Source organism: Lathyrus oleraceus, chromosome 1, assembly GCF_024323335.1.
Source record: "Lathyrus oleraceus cultivar Zhongwan6 chromosome 1, CAAS_Psat_ZW6_1.0, whole genome shotgun sequence".
Taxonomy (NCBI): Eukaryota; Viridiplantae; Streptophyta; class Magnoliopsida; order Fabales; family Fabaceae; genus Lathyrus; species Lathyrus oleraceus.
This window is the reverse complement of record NC_066579.1, coordinates 155,964,365-155,990,778: the sequence shown is the minus strand read 5'-3', so window position 1 is coordinate 155,990,778 and position 26,414 is coordinate 155,964,365. Positions and strand designations below refer to the sequence as shown.

Genomic DNA, 26,414 nt, shown 5'->3' with positions numbered 1-26,414 from the left:
CATAATCTCTTCTCAATCACATCCACAAAACCATCACCCTTACCTTCATCCGCCACCATCCATGTCTTCGCCGCCGTCAAAATAACCGAAACCCATTCCTCCATCTCAACCGCGAGCTCGCCAACATCGTCACCTACCCAAACCCTTTAACCCTCGTCTCTCCCAAGCCGCCGTCACCACATAAACTCCATTCACCGTCAAAACCACCACCATACCCAGACCGCCATCAAGCTTCGTGATTTCCAAGCAGCATCCTTCGGCGCTCTTTCCTCGCGACCCCAGATCGTCTCCGTCAATAACCCATCGTCTTCCTTCGTCGACGCATCCGCCGCCGGTGAACTCTGTTAACCTTCACTCATCTCAACGCCAACACACCATCCGTACGGGTTTCCCTCAACGCACAGCAACAGCCAAAACCTGGACAACGACGCCACGACGGTAACACTTTGAAACGAACCTTTTCTTGTTTTACTCCAACAAATAGATTCAGTTTTGGTTTCGATTTTGTATACTTATGACAATTGCAAGAACATGTTGAAAACAGTATTTGGTTGGATAATTTTTGATTTCAAGTTCGGTGATTGACCCAGATAAACTCAAAATTATTGTTAATCCTTTGTGAAATTCGTGTTCGGTTAAATACCTTGCGCTTTGATGTATGTAAGTTTCATTTCTTTTTCCTGTATTTCGGTGTGTTCATGTTTTGGTATAACCTCACTGGTAAATAAGAGAAAAAAGCAATAAGTTGTTACTCTGCGTTACTTATTTTTTCCTTAGAATAAGCTATTGTTCAATGCTCATATTTTTTGATTATATTGCTCGTTCGCGGTGTAATTTGGTACTGGCTGATTGGTGAAGTTGCTGCGGTTATTTTCTATCAGGATTGTTGCCGATTGTCTTTTAGATAAGTTGTTACCGGAAAATGTTGTTATTCGGTTTTATTCTGCATTGCATCCCCGTTTTTACTTATTGGTTTCTGGTCATAATTATTGATTTGGATTCATTACATCATGGTTAGATTTCAAAATCCTGTGGTAAAAGTTGTTAATAATGCAGCATATTTTTTTGAGTTACTGCTAGTTGCATTCGTGATATCGAAACCGGATGTTTTGTAATGAAGATTTAAAACCGTCAATTTTGATATATTTAACTTTGTATAGTAATTTTGTGATTATTTTCAAACAATATAGATAAGGTTGCTGCCGCTGTACCGTCAAGAATCCCATTTGTTTGTTTGCTTTGTTTAGGAATTTTTATTTTTTATAATATGTGTATTTGAATTTTGTAATTACTATTGTGATTCCTGGGATGGCTTTTAGGATGGTAAAGGTGGTACTTATTTCCCATGATCCAACGTTTCTTTTGATTTTCGCTTGGATTGATACCGTCTGTAGCAATGCTAGCATACTGAGTATCCTTTTAATAGGCTTTTCCAAAATTCCTAATTGGTCCGTAAAGTTTGGGTCATATCATGCTTAACACCGACTCCATTGAATAAATCAATGTTAATATCCAATTGTTTTCTCTTTGAACTTAATTAATTGATTAAAATCTTTAATTAGTTTAATTTCTATTAATCAATTTTAATTAGCTTAATTATTTAATTTAATTAAATAATTTTGATAATTAATTTTAATTAATTTAATTAATCAATTTAATCAAATTTTAATAAATTAATTTTGTTAAAAAGAAATTGGATTAATATCTCCCACTCTCACAAACTCCACATTTCAAACAAAAAAAAAACTATTTCATCACTTCATAAATCATTTTGAATTTCAATATCATTTCAATTTATCCATCAAAACCAATTTCAAAAAAGCACAAATCATACAATTCTCGATTTAAACATCGAGCCCATTTCAAAACACCCTTGTAAGTCGATTGCTCTTCACATCGCCATCAACCTCACATAGCTTACTCTTGGGCTTTCTTACAATGAAATCTACTTGATTATTGATTAATCGAGTAGATGAAATAATACACAAAACAAAACTCATTTCATTCATCGCACAAATTCAAATCTTTTTTTTCCAAACCAACTCAATTTTAAAAGAAATTTTCTCTTAAGCATAAACTTGGGATGAAAAGGAGATAGGAAGCGTACGCTTCATTATTTCTCAAGTACTCGAATAATTGGCGTACGCCATATTGCGCGAGTTCTTGTCACCCGACTAAATCTTAAATCATACAACTTTCAAATCACTTTTCAAAATCAAGTCTAATCACACAAATTCAAATCATCTTCCAAATCAAATTCAACTTCTAAAAGTTTTTTCTCTTTTAAATATAACTTGGGATGAAAAGGAGATAGGGAGCGTACGCTTCACTATTTCTCAAGCACTTGAATAATTGGCGTACGCCATATTGCGCAAGTTCTTGTCACCCGATTAAACCTTAACCATATAAATTTCAAATCATAATATTTCAAATCATTTCCAAATTCAAATAATTCAAATCATTTTTCAAATTAAATATAACTTCTAAAAGTTTTCTCTTTTAAATATAACTTGGGATGAAAAGGAGATAGGGAGCGTACGCTTCACTATTTCTCAAGCACTTGAATAATTGGCGTACGCCATATTGCGCAAGTTCTTGTCACCCGATTAAACCTTAACCATATAAATTTCAAATCATAATATTTCAAATCATTTCCAAATTCAAATAATTCAAATCATTTTTCAAATTAAATATAACTTCTAAAAGTTTTTCTCTTTCAAATATAAATTTGGGATGAAAAGGAGATAGGAAGCGTACGCTTCATTATTTCTCAAGTACTCGAATAATTGGCGTACGCCATATTGCGCGAGTTCTTGTCACCCGATTAAATCTTAAATCACACAATTTCAAATCACTTTTCAAAATCAAACATAATTTCCAAATCATAATATTTCAAATCATTTCTACAAATCCCAAATCCTTTTTATTCTACATTTCAGATGAAAAGAGGATAGGAGGCGTACGCCTCACTATCTTTCGGTTATTCGAATAATTGGCGTACGCCATATTGCTCGAATTTTTGTCATCAAATTAAAACCTTGATTATATACATTCAAATCACATTTTTTAAATCAACTACAAATCCTACAACCATTTAATTCTATTTCAGATGAAAAGAGGATAGGAGGCGTACGCCTCACTATCTTTCGATTATTCGAATAATTGGCGTACGCCATATCGCTCGAATCTTCGTCATCAATTCAAAACCACAATCGAATAAACTCAAATCATACCAAATCCAAACCTACCAATTCAAATTCAAACTCTTCTCGCGAATCAAATACAATATCCAAACATATCTTTCTTAATTTAAACCTTCGGATGATAAAAGAAGGGAGGCGTACGCCTCACCATCTCTCGATTATTTGGATAATTGGCGTACGCCATATTGCACAAATTATCGACTTCCGACTAAAACACGTTAATTAAACTTGGATAAGGGAATAGGTGGCGTACGCCTCATTATTCCTTGAATAAGCAAGTAGGGGGCGTACGCCTCACTACCGTGCATATTCAACATCCACAAACAACTTTCGATAATAATTCAAACGAAAAAGGGACTAGAAGGCGGACGCCTTGTTATTCCTCGAAAGAATTGGACGATTGGTGAACACCACATTGCTCAATCTTTCGCCGTTCTCCAAAAACATCTAAAACAAATCAAATCAAACTTCTCGCCCCCGAGCGATCGAAACCAATCAAACACCCAAACACATCAATTCAACTTGTCACCCCCGCGTGACCAAAAACCTCTTCAAAAGAACACTATTAGTCCTTTCTAATGCGCACAACAAACCAACGCTTGAGCCTCCGCCGAGAGTAGACAAGCCAGCGTTTAGCCTTTAGAACGCGATCTACACAGTCGTTCATCAAAACAAAACACACCAAATATTCGTAGTAGCCCGAACTACGAATGCTCTGATTTCCTTATTGCACCATAAGGATACGTAGGCAGGAGATTGCTGTATCTTCGCGAGCACACTAATAAAAAAACTCCCATTTCCCCCTCCTGAGGTCTTCACCCATATCTATCATCAATTCTAATTACCCAAAGAAAAACAAATAACAGTAAACTAATATTCAAATAGCAAATTGGACTAAAAGGTTCCCGTTGAGTACAACGGACGTGAGGGGTGCTAATACCTTCCCCTTGCGTAATCGACTCCCGAACCCGAATATGGTTGCGACGACCATTATTCTATTTTTCTTAAAGGTTTTATCGATATTTTCCTATTCCTTAATTGGAATAAATAAAGTTCGGTGGCGACTCTGTTCGAACAAATTTTTCCGCGACCATCGCGAGGAATCGTATTTTTCGAGATGCGACATACACCAAAACAACATGTTTCCTTTTCCGGGTCTCGAACCCGGTTCTATTGCTTGGAAGGCAATTATCCTACCGTTGGACTACAAACGCTTACTCGATTCACTAAAAATATTGACCGATGTATTATTAGTTTGTAAGTGGTAAATAATCTTCTCAATATTACATATGAGCTAAACAATTTACATATATCTTTCTCAAAATAAAGAAAAATCATATCACGTTTGTTTTCAAGAAGTCATGTATCCCTCTCTTCAAAAATAAAACAATTAACCTCTATAATTCTTTTTTATATCATTCTTTGTCTCTGTTCCTCACTTTACTTATTTCTTTGTATTTGTTTTTTGTTGTTGGTGGGTATCATGTCTTATTTATGTATAAGAATACGAAGATGGATTGAGAGAATTCTTTAAGTTTGTTGTTAATCATGCATAGAAAAGCAGATCGGTTGAAACTATTTGCTCTTTTTTTAGAGTGTTGTTATACAAATATTAGTGGATACACTATTCGCAAGAAAAAACTAGATCCAACAATAAAAAAATATATATACATGTAATATTTTCTAAAAAAGATATACATGAATTTGATCGTTTTAATTTGCTTGTGCATGTAGTTGAAGAGGAACTTGTGATTGTTTATAAAATGTTGCATGCTATGTATTTTAAGTTCATGTGATTATAATTGTTCTTTATATTATAAAACATCAATCTAAAAAATGGATCTTCTAAAGAGAACTTTAACAACTTGTTACTTTGGTAAGAAATTTTTTAACCCACAATAATATGTTCCCTCGTAAAACGTATGAAGCTCAACTTTTTTTTTGCAATTCAATTGCATGAATTATAAGTAGATAGTTGTTTGTACTAAAGATTGCATTTTATTTTAAAATGTGTATGCATCATTAAATATGTGTCCTACATATATAAATTGGTATGTTCTATAAGAAAGAAAATAAGAAAAAACTTTATCCAAAGAGTTAGGTTATTTTTTGATAATGTCAAGATTTATGAGCGTCTATCAGAATGCAGAAGGTGAAAACACTTAAGGATAAGGTTACTGATTGATTGCTTAAACAACATACATAATTTTCTAAATAGAATTATAATGATTACCAATATTTAAGAAATCTCAATTGTAATTGGGAAACAACACATTGGGTTTGCCGGGAGTCGAACCAAGGTCTATTGCTTGGAAGGCAATTATCCTAACCGTTGGACTACAAACGCTTACTCGGTTGACTAAAAATATTAACCGATTTATTATTAGTTTGTAAATGGTAAATAATCTTCTCAATATTACATATGAGCTAAACAATTTACATATATTTTTCTCAAAATAAAGAAAAATCATTTCACATTTGTTTTCAAGAAATCATGTATCCCTCTCTTCAAAAATAAAACAATTAACCTCTATAATTCTTTTTTATATTATTCTTTGTCTCTGTTCCTCACTTTATTTATTTCTTTGTATTTGTTTTTTATTGTTGGTGGGTATCATGTCTTATTTATGTATAAGAATACGAAGATGGATTGAGAGAATTCTTTAAGTTTGTTGTTGATCATGCATAGAAAAGCAGGTCCGTTGAAACTATTTGCTATTTTTTTAGAGTTTTGTTATACAAATATTAGTGGATACACTATTCGCAAGAAAACTAGATCCAACAATAAAAAAATATATATACATCTAATATTTTCTAAAAAAGATATGCATGAATTTGATCGTTTTAATAAGCTTGTGCATGTAGTTGAAAAGGAACTTTTGATTGTCCATAAAAATTTGAGAGGTTGGAAGTAATGTTTATAAAATGATGCATGTTAGGTATTTTAAGTTCACGTGATTGTAATCGTTCTTTATATTGTAAAACATCAACCTAAAAAATGGATCTTCTAAAGAGAACTTTCACAAGTTGTTAACTTTGGTAAGAAATTTTATAACCGACAATAATATGTTCCCTCGTAAAACGTATGAAGCTCAACTTTTTTTTTGCAATTCATTGGCATGAATTATAAGAAGATAGTTGTGTGTACTAAAGATTGCATTTTATTTTAAAATGTGTATGCCTCATTAAATACGTGTCCTACATATATAAATTGGTATGTGCTATAAAAAGAAAATAAGAAAAAACTTTATACAAAGAGTATCGTTATTTTTTGATAATGTAATGTTAAGGTTACTGATTTTTTGCTTAAACAACATACATAATTTTCTAAATAGAATTATAATGATTACCAATATTTATGAAAGAAGGTAATAAGTCATATGCCTTGCATTGTCTTATCTTTTTTGGAGGCAAGAGATAACTAAGGTGTCATCTTATTGCAATGCATGGATGTTAAAGCCTTTAAGAAATCTTGATTATAACTGGGAAACAACACGTTGCATTTGCCGGGAGTCGAACCCAGGTCTATTGCTTGGAATGCAATTATCCTAACCGTTGGACTACAAACGCTTCCTCGGTTCACTAAAAATATTGACCGATGTATTATTAGTTTGTAAATGGTAAATAATCTTCTCAATATTACATATGAGCTAAACAATTTACATATATTTTTCTCAAAATAAAGAAAAATCATATCACGTTTGTTTTCAAGAAATCATGTATCCCTCTCTTCAAAAATAAAACAATTAACCTCTATAATTCTTTTTTATATTATTCTTTGTCTCTGTTCCTCACTTTATTTATTTCTTTGTATTTGTTTTTTGTTGTTGGTGGGTATCATGTCTTATTTATGTATAAGAATACGAAGTTGGATTGAGATAATTCTTTAAGTTTGTTGTTGATCATGCATAGAAAAGCAGGTCCGTTGAAACTATTTGCTCTTTTTTTAGAGTGTTGTTATACAAATATTAGTGGATACACTATTCGCAAGAAAATACTAGATCCAACAATAAAAAAATATATACACATCTAATATTTTCTAAAAAAGTTATGCATGAATTTGATCGTTTTAATAAGCTTGTGCACGTAGTTGAAAAGGAACTTTTGATTGTCCATAAAAATTTGAGAGGTTGGAAGTAATGTTTATAAAATGATGCATGTAGGTATTTTAAGTTCCCGTGATTGTAATCGTTCTTTATATTGTAAAACATCAACCTAAAAAATGGATCTTCTAAAGAGAACTTTCACAAGTTGTTAACTTTGGTAAGAAATTTTTTAACCGACAATAATATGTTCCCTCGTAAAACGTATGAAGCTCAACTTTTTTTTTGCAATTCATTGGCATGAATTATAAGAAAATAGTTGTGTGTACTAAAGATTGCATTTTATTTTAAAATGTGTATGCATCATTAAATACGTGTCCTACATATATAAATTGGTATGTGCTATAAAAAGAAAATAAGAAAAAACTTTATACAAAGAGTATCGTTATTTTTTGATAATGTCAAGATTTATGAGCGTGTATCAATGTTAAGGTTACTGATTGATTGCTTAAACAACATACATAATTTTCTAAATAGAATTATAATGATTACCAATATTTATGAAAGAAGGTAATAACTGTCTTATCTTTTTTGGAGGCAAGAGATAACTAAGGTGTCATCTTATTGCAATGCATGGATGTTAAAGCCTTTAAGAAATCTTGATTATAACTGGGAAACAACACGTTGCATTTGCCGGGAGTCGAACCCAGGTCTATTGCTTGGAAGGCAATTATCCTAACCGTTGGACTACAAACGCTTACTCGGTTCACTAAAAATATTGACCGATGTATTATTAGTTTGTAAATGGTAAATAATCTTCTCAATATTACATATGAGCTAAACAATTTACATATATTTTTCTCAAAATAAAGAAAAATCATATCACATTTGTTTTCAAGAAATCATGTATTCCTCTCTTCAAAAATAAAACAATTAACCTCTATAATTCTTTTTTATATTATTCTTTGTCTCTGTTCCTCACTTTATTTATTTCTTTGTATTTGTTTTTTGTTGTTGGTGGGTATCATGTCTTATTTATGTATAAGAATACGAAGTTGGATTGAGATAATTCTTTAAGTTTGTTGTTGATCATGCATAGAAAAGCAGGTCCGTTGAAACTATTTGCTCTTTTTTTAGAGTGTTGTTATACAAATATTAGTGGATACACTATTCGCAAGAAAATACTAGATCCAACAATAAAAAAATATATACACATCTAATATTTTCTAAAAAAGTTATGCATGAATTTGATCGTTTTAATAAGCTTGTGCACGTAGTTGAAAAGGAACTTTTGATTGTCCATAAAAATTTGAGAGGTTGGAAGTAATGTTTATAAAATGATGCATGTTAGGTATTTTAAGTTCACGTGATTGTAATCGTTCTTTATATTGTAAAACATCAACCTAAAAAATGGATCTTCTAAAGAGAACTTTCACAAGTTGTTAACTTTGGTAAGAAATTTTTTAACCGACAATAATATGTTCCCTCGTAAAACGTATGAAGCTCAACTTTTTTTTTGCAATTCATTGGCATGAATTATAAGAAAATAGTTGTGTGTACTAAAGATTGCATTTTATTTTAAAATGTGTATGCATCATTAAATACGTTTCCTACATATATAAATTGGTATGTGCTATAAAAAGAAAATAAGAAAAAACTTTATACAAAGAGTATCGTTATTTTTTGATAATGTCAAGATTTATGAGCGTGTATCAGAATGCAGAAGGTGAAAACACTTAATGTTAAGGTTACTGATTGATTGCTTAAACAACATACATAATTTTCTAAATAGAATTATAAAGATTACCAATATTTATGAAAGAAGGTAATAAGTCATATGCCTTGCATTGTCTTATCTTTTTTGGAGGCAAGAGATAACTAAGGGGTCGAACCCAGGTCTATTGCTTGGAAGGCAATTATCCTAACCGTTGGACTACAAACGCTTACTCGGTTCACTAAAAATATTGACCGATGTATTATTAGTTTGTAAATGGTAAATAATATTCTCAATATTACATATGAGCTAAACAATTTACATATATTTTTCTCAAAATAAAGAAAAATCATATCACGTTTGTTTTCAAGAAATCATGTATCCCTCTCTTCAAAAATAAAACAATTAACCTCTATAATTCTTTTTTATATTATTCTTTGTCTTTGTTCCTCACTTTATTTATTTCTTTGTATTTGTTTTTTGTTGTTGGTGGGTATCATGTCTTATTTATGTATAAGAATACGAAGTTGGATTGAGATAATTCTTTAAGTTTGTTGTTGATCATGCATAGAAAAGCAGGTCGGTTGAAACTATTTGCTCTTTTTTTAGAGTGTTGTTATACAAATATTAGTGGATACACTATTCGCAAGAAAATACTAGATCCAACAATAAAAAAATATATACACATCTAATATTTTCTAAAAAAGTTATGCATGAATTTGATCGTTTTAATAAGCTTGTGCACGTAGTTGAAAATGAACTTTTGATTGTCCATAAAAATTTGAGAGGTTGGAAGTAATGTTTATAAAATGATGCATGTAGGTATTTTAAGTTCACGTGATTGTAATCGTTCTTTATATTGTAAAACATCAACCTAAAAAATGGATCTTCTAAAGAGAACTTTCACAAGTTGTTAACTTTGGTAAGAAATTTTTTAACCGACAATAATATGTTCCCTCGTAAAACGTATGAAGCTCAACTTTTTTTTTGCAATTCATTGGCATGAATTATAAGAAAATAGTTGTGTGTACTAAAGATTGCATTTTATTTTAAAATGTGTATGCATCATTAAATACGTGTCCTACATATATAAATTGGTATGTGCTATAAAAAGAAAATAAGAAAAAACTTTATACAAAGAGTATCGTTATTTTTTGATAATGTCAAGATTTATGAGCGTGTATCAGAATGCAGAAGGTGAAAACACTTAATGTTAAGGTTACTGATTGATTGCTTAAACAACATACATAACTTTCTAAATAGAATTATAATGATTACCAATATTTATGAAAGAAGGTAATAAGTCATATGCCTTGCATTGTCTTATCTTTTTTGGAGGCAAGAGATAACTAAGGTGTCATCTTATTGCAATGCATGGATGTTAAAGCCTTTAAGAAATCTTGATTATAACTGGGAAACAACACGTTGCATTTGCCGGGAGTCGAACCCAGGTCTATTGCTTGGAAGACAATTATCCTAACCGTTGGACTACAAACGCTTACTCGGTTCACTAAAAATATTGACCGATGTATTATTAGTTTGTAAATGGTAAATAATCTTCTCAATATTACATATGAACTAAACAATTTACATATATTTTTCTCAAAATAAAGAAAAATCATATCACATTTGTTTTCAAGAAATCATGTATCCCTCTCTTCAAAAATAAAACAATTAACCTCTATAATTCTTTTTTATATTATTCTTTGTCTCTGTTCCTCACTTTATTTATTTCTTTGTATTTGTTTTTTGTTGTTGGTGGGTATCATGTCTTATTTATGTATAAGAATACGAAGTTGGATTGAGATAATTCTTTAAGTTTGTTGTTGATCATGCATGTGATTACTAAGCTTTTCTTCACAAAAATATAACATGGACTTTAGAATAAAAGCATGTGATTACTAAGCAATGCATGGATGTTAAAGCCTTTAAGTAATCTTGATTATAACTGGGAAAAGATTTTGGATTAGGAAGAATATTTTTCTAAATAGAATTATAATGATTACCAATATTTATGAAAGAAGGTAATAAGTCATATGTCTTGCATTGTCTTAACTTTTTTGGACGCAAGAGATAACTAAGGTGTCATCTTATTTTTCTTAGTAAGATTTTCTTCACAAAAATATAACATGGACTTTAGAATAAAAGTATGTGATTACTAAGCATTGAATTTGCGACCAGGTTTAATTTGGGGGACGTTTGTGACACACCAATACAACAACATTGCGTTTGCCGGGAGTCGAACCCGGGTCTATTGTTTGGATAGCAATTATCCTAACCGTTGGACTACAAACGCTTACTCGGTTCATTAAAATATTGACCGATGTATTATTAGTTTGTAAGTGGTAAATAATCTTCTCAATATTACATATGAGCTAAACAATTTACATATATTTTTCTCAAAATAAAGAAAAATCATATCACGTTTGTTTTCAAGAAATCATGTATCCCTCTCTTCAAAAATAAAACAATTAACCTCTATAATTCTTTTTTATACCATTCTTTGTCTCTGTTCCTCACTTTATTTATTACTTTGTATTTGTTTTTTGTTGCTGGTGGGTATCATGTCTTATTTATGTATAAGAATACGAAGATGGATTGAGAGAATTCTTTAAGTTTGTTGTTGATCATGCATAGAAAAGCAGGTCCGTTGAAACTATTTGCTCTTTTTTTAGAGTGTTGTTATACAAATATTAGTGGATACACTATTCGCAAGAAAAAACTAGATCCAACCATAAAAAAAGATATATACATCTAATATTTTCTAAAAAAGATATGCATGAATTTGATCGTTTCAATAAGCTTGTGCATGTAGTTGAAAAGGAACTTTTGATTGTCCATAAAAATTTGAGAGGTTGGAAGTAATGTTTATAAAATGTTGCATGCTAGGTATTTTAAGTTCACATGATTGTAATCGTTCTTTATATTGTAAAACATCAACCTAAAAAATGGATCTTCTAAAGAGAACTTTAACAACTTGTTAACTTTGGTAAGAAATTTTTTAACCGACAATAATATGTTCCCTCGTAAAACGTATGAAGCTCAACTTTTTTTTGCAATTCATTGGCATGAATTATAAGAAGATAGTTGTTTGTTCTAAAGATTGCATTTTATTTTAAAATGTGTATGCATCATTAAATACGTGTCCTACATATATAAATTGGTATGTGTTATAAGAAAGAAAATAAGAAAAAACTTTATCCAAAGAGTTAGGTTATTTTTAATTTGGGGGACGTTTGTGATACACCAAAACAACACATTGCGTTTGCCGGGAGTCGAACCCGGGTTTATTGCTTAGAAGGCAATTATCCTAACCGTTGGACTACAAACGCTTACTCGGTTCATTAAAAATATTGACCGATGTATTATTAGTTTGTAAGTGGTAAATAATCTTCTCAATATTACATATGAGCTAAACAATTTACATATATTTTTCTCAAAATAAAGAAAAATCATATCACGTTTGTTTTCAAGAAATCATGTATCCCTCTCTTCAAAAATAAAACAATTAACCTCTATAATTCTTTTTTATATCATTCTTTGTCTCTGTTCCTCACTTTATTTATTTCTTTGTATTTGTTTTTTGTTGTTGGTGGGTATCATGTCTTATTTATGTATAAGAATACGAAGATGGATTGAGAGAATTCTTTAAGTTTGTTGTTGATCATGCATAGAAAAGCAGGTCCGTTGAAACTATTTGCTCTTTTTTTAGAGTGTTGTTATACAAATATTAGTGGATACACTATTCGCAAGAAAAAACTAGATCCAACAATAAAAAAAGATATATACATCTAATATTTTCTAAAAAAGATATGCATGAATTTGATCGTTTCAATAAGCTTGTGCATGTAGTTGAAAAGGAACTTTTGATTGTCCATAAAAATTTGAGAGGTTGGAAGTAATGTTTATAAAATGTTGCATGCTAGGTATTTTAAGTTCACGTGATTGTAATCGTTCTTTATATTGTAAAACATCAACCTAAAAAATGGATCTTCTAAAGAGAACTTTAACAACTTGTTAACTTTGGTAAGAAATTTTTTAACCGACAATAATATGTTCCCTCGTAAAACGTATGAAGCTCAACTTTTTTTTTGCAATTCATTGGCATGAATTATAAGAAGATAGTTGTTTGTACTAAAGATTGCATTTTATTTTAAAATGTGTATGCATCATTAAATACGTGTCCTACATATATAAGTTGGTATGTGTTATAAGAAAGAAAATAAGAAAAAACTTTATCCAAAGAGTTAGGTTATTTTTTGATAATGTCAAGATTTATGAGCGTGTATCAGAATGCAGAAGGTGAAAACACTTAATGTTAAGGTTACTGATTGATTGCTTAAACAACATACATAATTTTCTAAATAGAATTATAATGATTACCAATATTTAGGAAATAAGGTAATAAGTCATATGCCATGCATTGTCTTATCTTTTTTGGAGGCAAGAGATAACTAAGGTGTCATCTTATTTTTCTTGGTAATATTTTCTTCACAAAAATATAACATGGACTTTAGAATAAAAGCATGTGATTACTAAGCAATGCATGGATGTTAAAGCCTTTAAGTAATCTTGATTATAACTGGGAAAAGATTTTGGATTAGGAAGAATATTTTTCTAAATAGAATTATAATGATTACCAATATTTATGAAATAAGGTAATAAGTCATATGTCTTGCATTGTCTTAACTTTTTTGGACGCAAGAGATAACTAAGGTGTCATCTTATTTTTCTTAGTAAGATTTTCTTCACAAAAATATAACATGGACTTTAGAATAAAAGTATGTGATTACTAAGCAATGAATTTGCGACCAGGTTTAATTTGGGGGACGTTTGTGACACACCAATACAACAACATTGCGTTTGCCGGGAGTCGAACCCGGGTCTATTGTTTGGATAGCAATTATCCTAACCGTTGGACTACAAACGCTTACTCGGTTCATTAAAAATATTGACCGATGTATTATTAGTTTGTAAGTGGTAAATAATCTTCTCAATATTACATATGAGCTAAACAATTTACATATATTTTTCTCAAAATAAAGAAAAATCATATCACGTTTGTTTTCAAGAAATCATGTATCCCTCTCTTCAAAAATAAAACAATTAACCTCTATAATTCTTTTTTATACCATTCTTTGTCTCTGTTCCTCACTTTATTTATTACTTTGTATTTGTTTTTTGTTGTTGGTGGGTATCATGTCTTATTTATGTATAAGAATACGAAGATGGATTGAGAGAATTCTTTAAGTTTGTTGTTGATCATGCATAGAAAAGCAGGTCCGTTGAAACTATTTGCTCTTTTTTTAGAGGGTTGTTATACAAATATTAGTGGATACACTATTCGCAAGAAAAAACTAGATCCAACCATAAAAAAAGATATATACATCTAATATTTTCTAAAAAAGATATGCATGAATTTGATCGTTTCAATAAGCTTGTGCATGTAGTTGAAAAGGAACTTTTGATTGTCCATAAAAATTTGAGAGGTTGGAAGTAATGTTTATAAAATGTTGCATGCTAGGTATTTTAAGTTCACGTGATTGTAATCGTTCTTTATATTGTAAAACATCAACCTAAAAAATGGATCTTCTAAAGAGAACTTTAACAACTTGTTAACTTTGGTAAGAAATTTTTTAACCGACAATAATATGTTCCCTCGTAAAACGTATGAAGCTCAACTTTTTTTTGCAATTCATTGGCATGAATTATAAGAAGATAGTTGTTTGTACTAAAGATTGCATTTTATTTTAAAATGTGTATGCATCATTAAATACGTGTCCTACATATATAAATTGGTATGTGTTATAAGAAAGAAAATAAGAAAAAACTTTATCCAAAGAGTTAGGTTATTTTTAATTTGGGGGACGTTTGTGATACACCAAAACAACACATTGCGTTTGCCGGGAGTCGAACCCGGGTCTATTGCTTGGAAGGCAATTATCCTAACCGTTGGACTACAAACGCTTACTCGGTTCATTAAAAATATTGACCGATGTATTATTAGTTTGTAAGTGGTAAATAATCTTCTCAATATTACATATGAGCTAAACAATTTACATATATTTTTCTCAAAATAAAGAAAAATCATATCACGTTTGTTTTCAAGAAATCATGTATCCCTCTTTTCAAAAATAAAACAATTAACCTCTATAATTCTTTTTTATATCATTCTTTGTCTCTGTTCCTCACTTTATTTATTTCTTTGTATTTGTTTTTTGTTGTTGGTGGGTATCATGTCTTATTTATGTATAAGAATACGAAGATGGATTGAGAGAATTCTTTAAGTTTGTTGTTGATCATGCATAGAAAAGCAGGTCCGTTGAAACTATTTGCTCTTTTTTTAGAGTGTTGTTATACAAATATTAGTGGATACACTATTCGCAAGAAAAAACTAGATCCAACAATAAAAAAAGATATATACATCTAATATTTTCTAAAAAAGATATGCATGAATTTGATCGTTTCAATAAGCTTGTGCATGTAGTTGAAAAGGAACTTTTGATTGTCCATAAAAATTTGAGAGGTTGGAAGTAATGTTTATAAAATGTTGCATGCTAGGTATTTTAAGTTCACGTGATTGTAATCGTTCTTTATATTGTAAAACATCAACCTAAAAAATGGATCTTCTAAAGAGAACTTTAACAACTTGTTAACTTTGGTAAGAAATTTTTTAACCGACAATAATATGTTCCCTCGTAAAACGTATGAAGCTCAACTTTTTTTTTGCAATTCATTGGCATGAATTATAAGAAGATAGTTGTTTGTACTAAAGATTGCATTTTATTTTAAAATGTGTATGCATCATTAAATACGTGTCCTACATATATAAGTTGGTATGTGTTATAAGAAAGAAAATAAGAAAAAACTTTATCCAAAGAGTTAGGTTATTTTTTGATAATGTCAAGATTTATGAGCGTCTATCAGAATGCAGAAGGTGAAAACACTTAATGTTAAGGTTACTGATTGATTGCTTAAACAACATACATAATTTTCTAAATAGAATTATAATGATTACCAATATTTATGAAATAAGGTAATAAGTCATATGCCATGCATTGTCTTATCTTTTTTGGAGGCAAGAGATAACTAAGGTGTCATCTTATTTTTCTTGGTAAGATTTTCTTCACAAAAATATAACATGGACTTTAGAATAAAAGCATGTGATTACTAAGCAATGCATGGATGTTAAAGCCTTTAAGTAATCTTGATTATAACTGGGAAAAGATTTTGGATTAGGAAGAATATTTTTCTAAATAGAATTATAATGATTACCAATATTTATGAAATAAGGTAATAAGTCATATGTCTTGCATTGTCTTAACTTTTTTGGACGCAAGAGATAACTAAGGTGTCATCTTATTTTTCTTAGTAAGATTTTCTTCACAAAAATATAACATGGACTTTAGAATAAAAGTATGTGATTACTAAGCAATGAATTTGCGACCAGGTTTAATTTGGGGGACGTTTGTGACACACCAATACAACAACATTGCGTTTGCCGGGAGTCGAACCCGGGTCTATTGTTTGGATAGCAATTATCCTAACCGTTGGACTACAAACGCTTACTCGGTTCATTAAAAATATTGACCGATGTATTATTAGTTTGTAAGTGGTAAATAATCTTCTCAATATTACATATGAGCTAAACAATTTACATATATTTTTCTCAAAATAAAGAAAAATCATATCACGTTTGTTTTCAAGAAATCATGTATCCCTCTCTTCAAAAATAAAACAATTAACCTCTATAATTCTTTTTTATACCATTCTTTGTCTCTGTTCCTCACTTTATTTATTACTTTGTATTTGTTTTTTGTTGTTGGTGGGTATCATGTCTTATTTATGTATAAGAATACGAAGATGGATTGAGAGAATTCTTTAAGTTTGTTGTTGATCATGCATAGAAAAGCAGGTCCGTTGAAACTATTTGCTCTTTTTTTAGAGTGTTGTTATACAAATATTAGTGGATACACTATTCGCAAGAAAAAACTAGATCCAACCATAAAAAAAGATATATACATCTAATATTTTCTAAAAAAGATATGCATGAATTTGATCGTTTCAATAAGCTTGTGCATGTAGTTGAAAAGGAACTTTTGATTGTCCATAAAAATTTGAGAGGTTGGAAGTAATGTTTATAAAATGTTGCATGCTAGGTATTTTAAGTTCACGTGATTGTAATCGTTCTTTATATTGTAAAACATCAACCTAAAAAATGGATCTTCTAAAGAGAACTTTAACAACTTGTTAACTTTGGTAAGAAATTTTTTAACCGACAATAATATGTTCCCTCGTAAAACGTATGAAGCTCAACTTTTTTTTTGCAATTCATTGGCATGAATTATAAGAAGATAGTTGTTTGTACTAAAGATTGCATTTTATTTTAAAATGTGTATGCATCATTAAATACGTGTCCTACATATATAAATTGGTATGTGTTATAAGAAGAAAATAAGAAAAAACTTTATCCAAAGAGTTAGGTTATTTTTAATTTGGGGGACGTTTGTGATACACCAAAACAACACATTGCGTTTGCCGGGAGTCGAACCCGGGTCTATTGCTTGGAAGGCAATTATCCTAACCGTTGGACTACAAACGCTTACTCGGTTCATTAAAAATATTGACCGATGTATTATTAGTTTGTAAGTGGTAAATAATCTTCTCAATATTACATATGAGCTAAACAATTTACATATATTTTTCTCAAAATAAAGAAAAATCATATCACGTTTGTTTTCAAGAAATCATGTATCCCTCTTTCAAAAATAAAACAATTAACCTCTATAATTCTTTTTTATATCATTCTTTGTCTCTGTTCCTCACTTTATTTATTTCTTTGTATTTGTTTTTTGTTGTTGGTGGGTATCATGTCTTATTTATGTATAAGAATACGAAGATGGATTGAGAGAATTCTTTAAGTTTGTTGTTGATCATGCATAGAAAAGCAGGTCCGTTGAAACTATTTGCTCTTTTTTTAGAGTGTTGTTATACAAATATTAGTGGATACACTATTCGCAAGAAAAAACTAGATCCAACAATAAAAAAAGATATATACATCTAATATTTTCTAAAAAAGATATGCATGAATTTGATCGTTTCAATAAGCTTGTGCATGTAGTTGAAAAGGAACTTTTGATTGTCCATAAAAATTTGAGAGGTTGGAAGTAATGTTTATAAAATGTTGCATGCTAGGTATTTTAAGTTCACGTGATTGTAATCGTTCTTTATATTGTAAAACATCAACCTAAAAAATGGATCTTCTAAAGAGAACTTTAACAACTTGTTAACTTTGGTAAGAAATTTTTTAACCGACAATAATATGTTCCCTCGTAAAACGTATGAAGCTCAACTTTTTTTTTGCAATTCATTGGCATGAATTATAAGAAGATAGTTGTTTGTACTAAAGATTGCATTTTATTTTAAAATGTGTATGCATCATTAAATACGTGTCCTACATATATAAGTTGGTATGTGTTATAAGAAAGAAAATAAGAAAAAACTTTATCCAAAGAGTTAGGTTATTTTTTGATAATGTCAAGATTTATGAGCGTGTATCAGAATGCAGAAGGTGAAAACACTTAATGTTAAGGTTACTGATTGATTGCTTAAACAACATACATAATTTTCTAAATAGAATTATAATGATTACCAATATTTATGAAATAAGGTAATAAGTCATATGCCATGCATTGTCTTATCTTTTTTGGAGGCAAGAGATAACTAAGGTGTCATCTTATTTTTCTTGGTAAGATTTTCTTCACAAAAATATAACATGGACTTTAGAATAAAAGCATGTGATTACTAAGCAATGCATGGATGTTAAAGCCTTTAAGTAATCTTGATTATAACTGGGAAAAGATTTTGGATTAGGAAGAATATTTTTCTAAATAGAATTATAATGATTACCAATATTTATGAAAGAAGGTAATAAGTCATATGTCTTGCATTGTCTTAACTTTTTTGGACGCAAGAGATAACTAAGGTGTCATCTTATTTTTCTTAGTAAGATTTTCTTCACAAAAATATAACATGGACTTTAGAATAAAAGTATGTGATTACTAAGCAATGAATTTGCGACCAGGTTTAATTTGGGGGACGTTTGTGACACACCAATACAACAACATTGCGTTTGCCGGGAGTCGAACCCGGGTCTATTGCTTGAAAGGCAATTATCCTAACCGTTGGACTACAAAAGCTTACTCTGTTCATTAAAAATATTGACCGATGTATTATTAGTTTGTAAGTGGTAAATAATCTTCTCAATATTACATATGAGCTAAACAATTTACATATATTTTTCTCAAAATAAAGAAAAATCATATCACGTTTGTTTTCAAGAAATCATGTATCCCTCTCTTCAAAAATAAAACAATTAACCTCTATAATTCTTTTTTATATCATTCTTTGTCTCTGTTCCTCACTTTATTTATTTATTTGTATTTGTTTTTTGTTGTTGGTGGGTATCATGTCTTATTTATGTATAAGAATACGAAGATGGATTGAGAGAATTCTTTAAGTTTGTTGTTGATCATGCATAGAAAAGCAGGTCCGTTGAAACTATTTGCTCTTTTTTTAGAGTGTTGTTATACAAATATTAGTGGATACACTATTCGCAAGAAAAAACTAGATCCAACAATAAAAAAAGATATATACATCTAATATTTTCTAAAAAAGATATGCATGAATTTGATCGTTTCAATAAGCTTGTGCATGTAGTTGAAAAGGAACTTTTGATTGTCCATAAAAATTTGAGAGGTTGGAAGTAATGTTTATAAAATGTTGCATGCTAGGTATTTTAAGTTCACGTGATTGTAATCGTTCTTTATATTGTAAAACATCAACCTAAAAAATGGATCTTCTAAAGAGAACTTTAACAACTTGTTAACTTTGGTAAGAAATTTTTTAACCGACAATAATATGTTCCCTCGTAAAACGTATGAAGCTCAACTTTTTTTTTGCAATTCATTGGCATGAATTATAAGAAGATAGTTGTTTGTACTAAAGATTGCATTTTATTTTAAAATGTGTATGCATCATTAAATACGTGTCCTACATATATAAGTTGGTATGTGTTATAAGAAAGAAAATAAGAAAAAACTTTATCCAAAGAGTTAGGTTATTTTTTGATAATGTCAAGATTTATGAGCGTGTATCAGAATGCAGAAGGTGAAAACACTTAATGTTAAGGTTACTGATTGATTGCTTAAACAACATACATAATTTTCTAAATAGAATTATAATGATTACCAATATTTATGAAATAAGGTAATAAGTCATATGCCATGCATTGTCTTATCTTTTTTGGAGGCAAGAGATAACTAAGGTGTCATCTTATTTTTCTTGGTAAGATTTTCTTCACAAAAATATAACATGGACTTTAGAATAAAAGCATGTGATTACTAAGCAATGCATGGATGTTAAAGCCTTTAAGTAATCTTGATTATAACTGGGAAAAGATTTTGGATTAGGAAGAATATTTTTCTAAATAGAATTATAATGATTACCAATATTTATGAAAGAAGGTAATAAGTCATATGTCTTGCATTGTCTTAACTTTTTTGGACGCAAGAGATAACTAAGGTGTCATCTTATTTTTCTTGGTAAGATTTTCTTCACAAAAATATAACATGGACTTTAGAATAAAAGTATGTGATTACTAAGCAATGAATTTGCGACCAGGTTTAATTTGGGGGACGTTTGTGACACACCAATACAACAACATTGCGTTTGCCGGGAGTCGAACCCGGGTCTATTGCTTGGAAGCAATTATCCTAACCGTTGGACTACAAACGCTTACTCGGTTCATTAAAAATATTGACCGATGTATTATTAGTTTGTAAGTGGTAAATAATCTTCTCAATATTACATATGAGCTAAACAATTTACATATATTTTTCTCAAAATAAAGAAAAATCATATCACGTTTGTTTTCAAGAAATCATGTATCCCTCTCTTCAAAAATAAAACAATTAACCTCTATAATTCTTTTTTATACCATTCTTTGTCTCTGTTCCTCACTTTATTTATTTCTTTGTATTTGTTTTTTGTTGTTGGTGGGTATCATGTCTTATTTATGTATAAGAATACGAAGATGGATTGAGAGAATTCTTTAAGTTTGTTGTTGATCATGCATAGAAAAGCAGGTCCGTTGAAACTATTTGCTCTTTTTTTAGAGTGTTGTTATACAAATATTAGTGGATACACTATTCGCAAGAAAAAACTAGATCCAACAATAAAAAAAGATATATACATCTAATATTTTCTAAAAAAGATATGCATGAATTTGATCGTTTCAATAAGCTTGTGCATGTAGTTGAAAAGGAACTTTTGATTGTCCATAAAAATTTGAGAGGTTGGAAGTAATGTTTATAAAATGTTGCATGCTAGGTATTTTAAGTTCACGTGATTGTAATCGTTCTTTATATTGTAAAACATCAACCTAAAAAATGGATCTTCTAAAGAGAACTTTAACAACTTGTTAACTTTTGTAAGAAATTTTTTAACCGACAATAATATGTTCCCTCGTAAAACGTATGAAGCTCAACTTTTTTTTTGCAATTCATTGGCATGAATTATAAGAAGATAGTTGTTTGTACTAAAGATTGCATTTTATTTTAAAATGTGTATGCATCATTAAATACGTGTCCTACATATATAAATTGGTATGTGTTATAAGAAAGAAAATAAGAAAAAACTTTATCCAAAGAGTTAGGTTATTTTTAATTTGGGGGACGTTTGTGATACACCAAAACAACACATTGCGTTTGCCGGGAGTCAAACCCGGGTCTATTGCTTGGAAGGCAATTATCCTAACCGTTGGACTACAAACGCTTACTCGGTTCATTAAAAATATTGACCGATGTATTATTAGTTTGTAATTGGTAAATAATCTTCTCAATATTACATATGAGCTAAACAATTTACATATATTTTTCTCAAAATAAAGAAAAATCATATCACGTTTGTTTTCAAGAAATCATGTATCCCTCTCTTCAAAAATAAAACAATTAACCTCTATAATTCTTTTTTATATCATTCTTTGTCTCTGTTCCTCACTTTATTTATTTCTTTGTATTTGTTTTTTGTTGTTGGTGGGTATCATGTCTTATTTATGTATAAGAATACGAAGATGGATTGAGAGAATTCTTTAAGTTTGTTGTTGATCATGCATAGAAAAGCAGGTCCGTTGAAACTATTTGCTCTTTTTTTAGAGTGTTGTTATACAAATATTAGTGGATACACTATTCGCAAGAAAAAACTAGATCCAACAATAAAAAAAGATATATACATCTAATATTTTCTAAAAAAGATATGCATGAATTTGATCGTTTCAATAAGCTTGTGCATGTAGTTGAAAAGGAACTTTTGATTGTCCATAAAAATTTGAGAGGTTGGAAGTAATGTTTATAAAATGTTGCATGCTAGGTATTTTAAGTTCACGTGATTGTAATCGTTCTTTATATTGTAAAACATCAACCTAAAAAATGGATCTTCTAAAGAGAACTTTAACAACTTGTTAACTTTGGTAAGAAATTTTTTAACCGACAATAATATGTTCCCTCGTAAAACGTATGAAGCTCAACTTTTTTTTTGCAATTCATTGGCATGAATTATAAGAAGATAGTTGTTTGTACTAAAGATTGCATTTTATTTTAAAATGTGTATGCATCATTAAATACGTGTCCTACATATATAAGTTGGTATGTGTTATAAGAAAGAAAATAAGAAAAAACTTTATCCAAAGAGTTAGGTTATTTTTTGATAATGTCAAGATTTATGAGCGTGTATCAGAATGCAGAAGGTGAAAACACTTAATGTTAAGGTTACTGATTGATTGCTTAAACAACATACATAATTTTCTAAATAGAATTATAATGATTACCAATATTTATGAAATAAGGTAATAAGTCATATGCCATGCATTGTCTTATCTTTTTTGGAGGCAAGAGATAACTAAGGTGTCATCTTATTTTTCTTGGTAAGATTTTCTTCACAAAAATATAACATGGACTTTAGAATAAAAGCATGTGATTACTAAGCAATGCATGGATGTTAAAGCCTTTAAGTAATCTTGATTATAACTGGGAAAAGATTTTGGATTAGGAAGAATATTTTTCTAAATAGAATTATAATGATTACCAATATTTATGAAAGAAGGTAATAAGTCATATGTCTTGCATTGTCTTAACTTTTTTGGACGCAAGAGATAACTAAGGTGTCATCTTATTTTTCTTGGTAAGATTTTCTTCACAAAAATATAACATGGACTTTAGAATAAAAGTATGTGATTACTAAGCAATGAATTTGCGACCAGGTTTAATTTGGGGGACGTTTGTGACACACCAAAACAACAACATTGCGTTTGCCGGGAGTCGAACCCGGGTCTATTGCTTGGAAGGCAATTATCCTAACCGTTGGACTACAAACGCTTACTCTGTTCATTAAAAATATTGACCGATGTATTATTAGTTTGTAAGTGGTAAATAATCTTCTCAATATTACATATGAGCTAAACAATTTACATATATTTTTCTCAAAATAAAGAAAAATCATATCACGTTTGTTTTCAAGAAATCATGTATCCCTCTCTTCAAAAATAAAACAATTAACCTCTATAATTCTTTTTTATATCATTCTTTGTCTCTGTTCCTCACTTTATTTATTTCTTTGTATTTGTTTTTTGTTGTTGGTGGGTATCATGTCTTATTTATGTATAAGAATACGAAGATGGATTGAGAGAATTCTTTAAGTTTGTTGTTGATCATGCATAGAAAAGCAGGTCCGTTGAAACTATTTGCTCTTTTTTTAGAGTGTTGTTATACAAATATTAGTGGATACACTATTCGCAAGAAAAAACTAGATCCAACAATAAAAAAAGATATATACATCTAATATTTTCTAAAAAAGATATGCATGAATTTGATCGTTTCAATAAGCTTGTGCATGTAGTTGAAAAGGAACTTTTGATTGTCCATAAAAATTTGAGAGGTTGGAAGTAATGTTTATAAAATGTTGCATGCTAGGTATTTTAAGTTCACGTGATTGTAATCGTTCTTTATATTGTAAAACATCAACCTAAAAAATGGATCTTCTAAAGAGAACTTTAACAACTTGTTAACTTTGGTAAGAAATTTTTTAACCGACAATAATATGTTCCCTCGTAAAACGTATGAAGCTCAACTTTTTTTTTGCAATTCATTGGCATGAATTATAAGAAGATAGTTGTTTGTACTAAAGATTGCATTTTATTTTAAAATGTGTATGCATCATTAAATACGTGTCCTACATATATAAGTTGGTATGTGTTATAAGAAAGAAAATAAGAAAAAACTTTATCCAAAGAGTTAGGTTATTTTTTGATAATGTCAAGATTTATGAGCGTGTATCAGAATGCAGAAGGTGAAAACACTTAATGTTAAGGTTACTGATTGATTGCTTAAACAACATACATAATTTTCTAAATAGAATTATAATGATTACCAATATTTATGAAATAAGGTAATAAGTCATATGCCATGCATTGTCTTATCTTTTTTGGAGGCAAGAGATAACTAAGGTGTCATCTTATTTTTCTTGGTAAGATTTTCTTCACAAAAATATAACATGGACTTTAGAATAAAAGCATGTGATTACTAAGCAATGCATGGATGTTAAAGCCTTTAAGTAATCTTGATTATAACTGGGAAAAGATTTTGGATTAGGAAGAATATTTTTCTAAATAGAATTATAATGATTACCAATATTTATGAAAGAAGGTAATAAGTCATATGTCTTGCATTGTCTTAACTTTTTTGGACGCAAGAGATAACTAAGGTGTCATCTTATTTTTCTTGGTAAGATTTTCTTCACAAAAATATAACATGGACTTTAGAATAAAAGTATGTGATTACTAAGCAATGAATTTGCGACCAGGTTTAATTTGGGGGACGTTTGTGACACACCAAAACAACAACATTGCGTTTGCCGGGAGTCGAACCCGGGTCTATTGCTTGGAAGGCAATTATCCTAACCGTTGGACTACAAACGCTTACTCGGTTCATTAAAAATATTGACCGATGTATTATTAGTTTGTAAGTGGTAAATAATCTTCTCAATATTACATATGAGCTAAACAATTTACATATATTTTTCTCAAAATAAAGAAAAATCATATCACGTTTGTTTTCAAGAAATCATGTATCCCTCTCTTCAAAAATAAAACAATTAACCTCTATAATTCTTTTTTATATCATTCTTTGTCTCTGTTCCTCACTTTATTTATTTCTTTGTATTTGTTTTTTGTTGTTGGTGGGTATCATGTCTTATTTATGTATAAGAATACGAAGATGGATTGAGAGAATTCTTTAAGTTTGTTGTTGATCATGCATAGAAAAGCAGGTCCGTTGAAACTATTTGCTCTTTTTTTAGAGTGTTGTTATACAAATATTAGTGGATACACTATTCGCAAGAAAAAACTAGATCCAACAATAAAAAAAGATATATACATCTAATATTTTCTAAAAAAGATATGCATGAATTTGATCGTTTCAATAAGCTTGTGCATGTAGTTGAAAAGGAACTTTTGATTGTCCATAAAAATTTGAGAGGTTGGAAGTAATGTTTATAAAATGTTGCATGCTAGGTATTTTAAGTTCACGTGATTGTAATCGTTCTTTATATTGTAAAACATCAACCTAAAAAATGGATCTTCTAAAGAGAACTTTAACAACTTGTTAACTTTGGTAAGAAATTTTTTAACCGACAATAATATGTTCCCTCGTAAAACGTATGAAGCTCAACTTTTTTTTTGCAATTCATTGGCATGAATTATAAGAAGATAGTTGTTTGTACTAAAGATTGCATTTTATTTTAAAATGTGTATGCATCATTAAATACGTGTCCTACATATATAAGTTGGTATGTGTTATAAGAAAGAAAATAAGAAAAAACTTTATCCAAAGAGTTAGGTTATTTTTTGATAATGTCAAGATTTATGAGCGTGTATCAGAATGCAGAAGGTGAAAACACTTAATGTTAAGGTTACTGATTGATTGCTTAAACAACATACATAATTTTCTAAATAGAATTATAATGATTACCAATATTTATGAAATAAGGTAATAAGTCATATGCCATGCATTGTCTTATCTTTTTTGGAGGCAAGAGATAACTAAGGTGTCATCTTATTTTTCTTGGTAAGATTTTCTTCACAAAAATATAACATGGACTTTAGAATAAAAGCATGTGATTACTAAGCAATGCATGGATGTTAAAGCCTTTAAGTAATCTTGATTATAACTGGGAAAAGATTTTGGATTAGGAAGAATATTTTTCTAAATAGAATTATAATGATTACCAATATTTATGAAAGAAGGTAATAAGTCATATGTCTTGCATTGTCTTAACTTTTTTGGACGCAAGAGATAACTAAGGTGTCATCTTATTTTTCTTGGTAAGATTTTCTTCACAAAA

General features: G+C 29.7%; 9 non-coding genes across 9 annotated transcripts; all 9 read right to left on the bottom strand.

Moving 5' to 3' along the window:
* Window positions 1-7,931: 7,931 nt before the first annotated feature.
* TRNAG-UCC (transfer RNA glycine (anticodon UCC)) lies at window positions 7,932-8,003 on the bottom strand. The gene has a single exon. It is a non-coding gene; the product is annotated as a tRNA-Gly (tRNA).
* Window positions 8,004-10,386: 2,383 nt separating this feature from the next.
* On the bottom strand, window positions 10,387-10,458 carry TRNAG-UCC (transfer RNA glycine (anticodon UCC)). The gene has a single exon. It is a non-coding gene; the product is annotated as a tRNA-Gly (tRNA).
* Window positions 10,459-12,220: 1,762 nt separating this feature from the next.
* On the bottom strand, window positions 12,221-12,292 carry TRNAR-UCU (transfer RNA arginine (anticodon UCU)). The gene has a single exon. It is a non-coding gene; the product is annotated as a tRNA-Arg (tRNA).
* A 2,563-nt stretch (window positions 12,293-14,855) lies between these two features.
* Window positions 14,856-14,927, bottom strand: TRNAG-UCC (transfer RNA glycine (anticodon UCC)). Its single transcript has one exon. It is a non-coding gene; the product is annotated as a tRNA-Gly (tRNA).
* Window positions 14,928-17,490: 2,563 nt separating this feature from the next.
* Window positions 17,491-17,562, bottom strand: TRNAG-UCC (transfer RNA glycine (anticodon UCC)). The gene has a single exon. It is a non-coding gene; the product is annotated as a tRNA-Gly (tRNA).
* A 1,525-nt stretch (window positions 17,563-19,087) lies between these two features.
* TRNAE-UUC (transfer RNA glutamic acid (anticodon UUC)) lies at window positions 19,088-19,159 on the bottom strand. The gene has a single exon. It is a non-coding gene; the product is annotated as a tRNA-Glu (tRNA).
* Window positions 19,160-21,722: 2,563 nt separating this feature from the next.
* TRNAG-UCC (transfer RNA glycine (anticodon UCC)) lies at window positions 21,723-21,794 on the bottom strand. The gene has a single exon. It is a non-coding gene; the product is annotated as a tRNA-Gly (tRNA).
* Window positions 21,795-23,320: 1,526 nt separating this feature from the next.
* TRNAG-UCC (transfer RNA glycine (anticodon UCC)) lies at window positions 23,321-23,392 on the bottom strand. The gene has a single exon. It is a non-coding gene; the product is annotated as a tRNA-Gly (tRNA).
* A 1,526-nt stretch (window positions 23,393-24,918) lies between these two features.
* TRNAG-UCC (transfer RNA glycine (anticodon UCC)) lies at window positions 24,919-24,990 on the bottom strand. Its single transcript has one exon. It is a non-coding gene; the product is annotated as a tRNA-Gly (tRNA).
* Window positions 24,991-26,414: the final 1,424 nt, after the last annotated feature.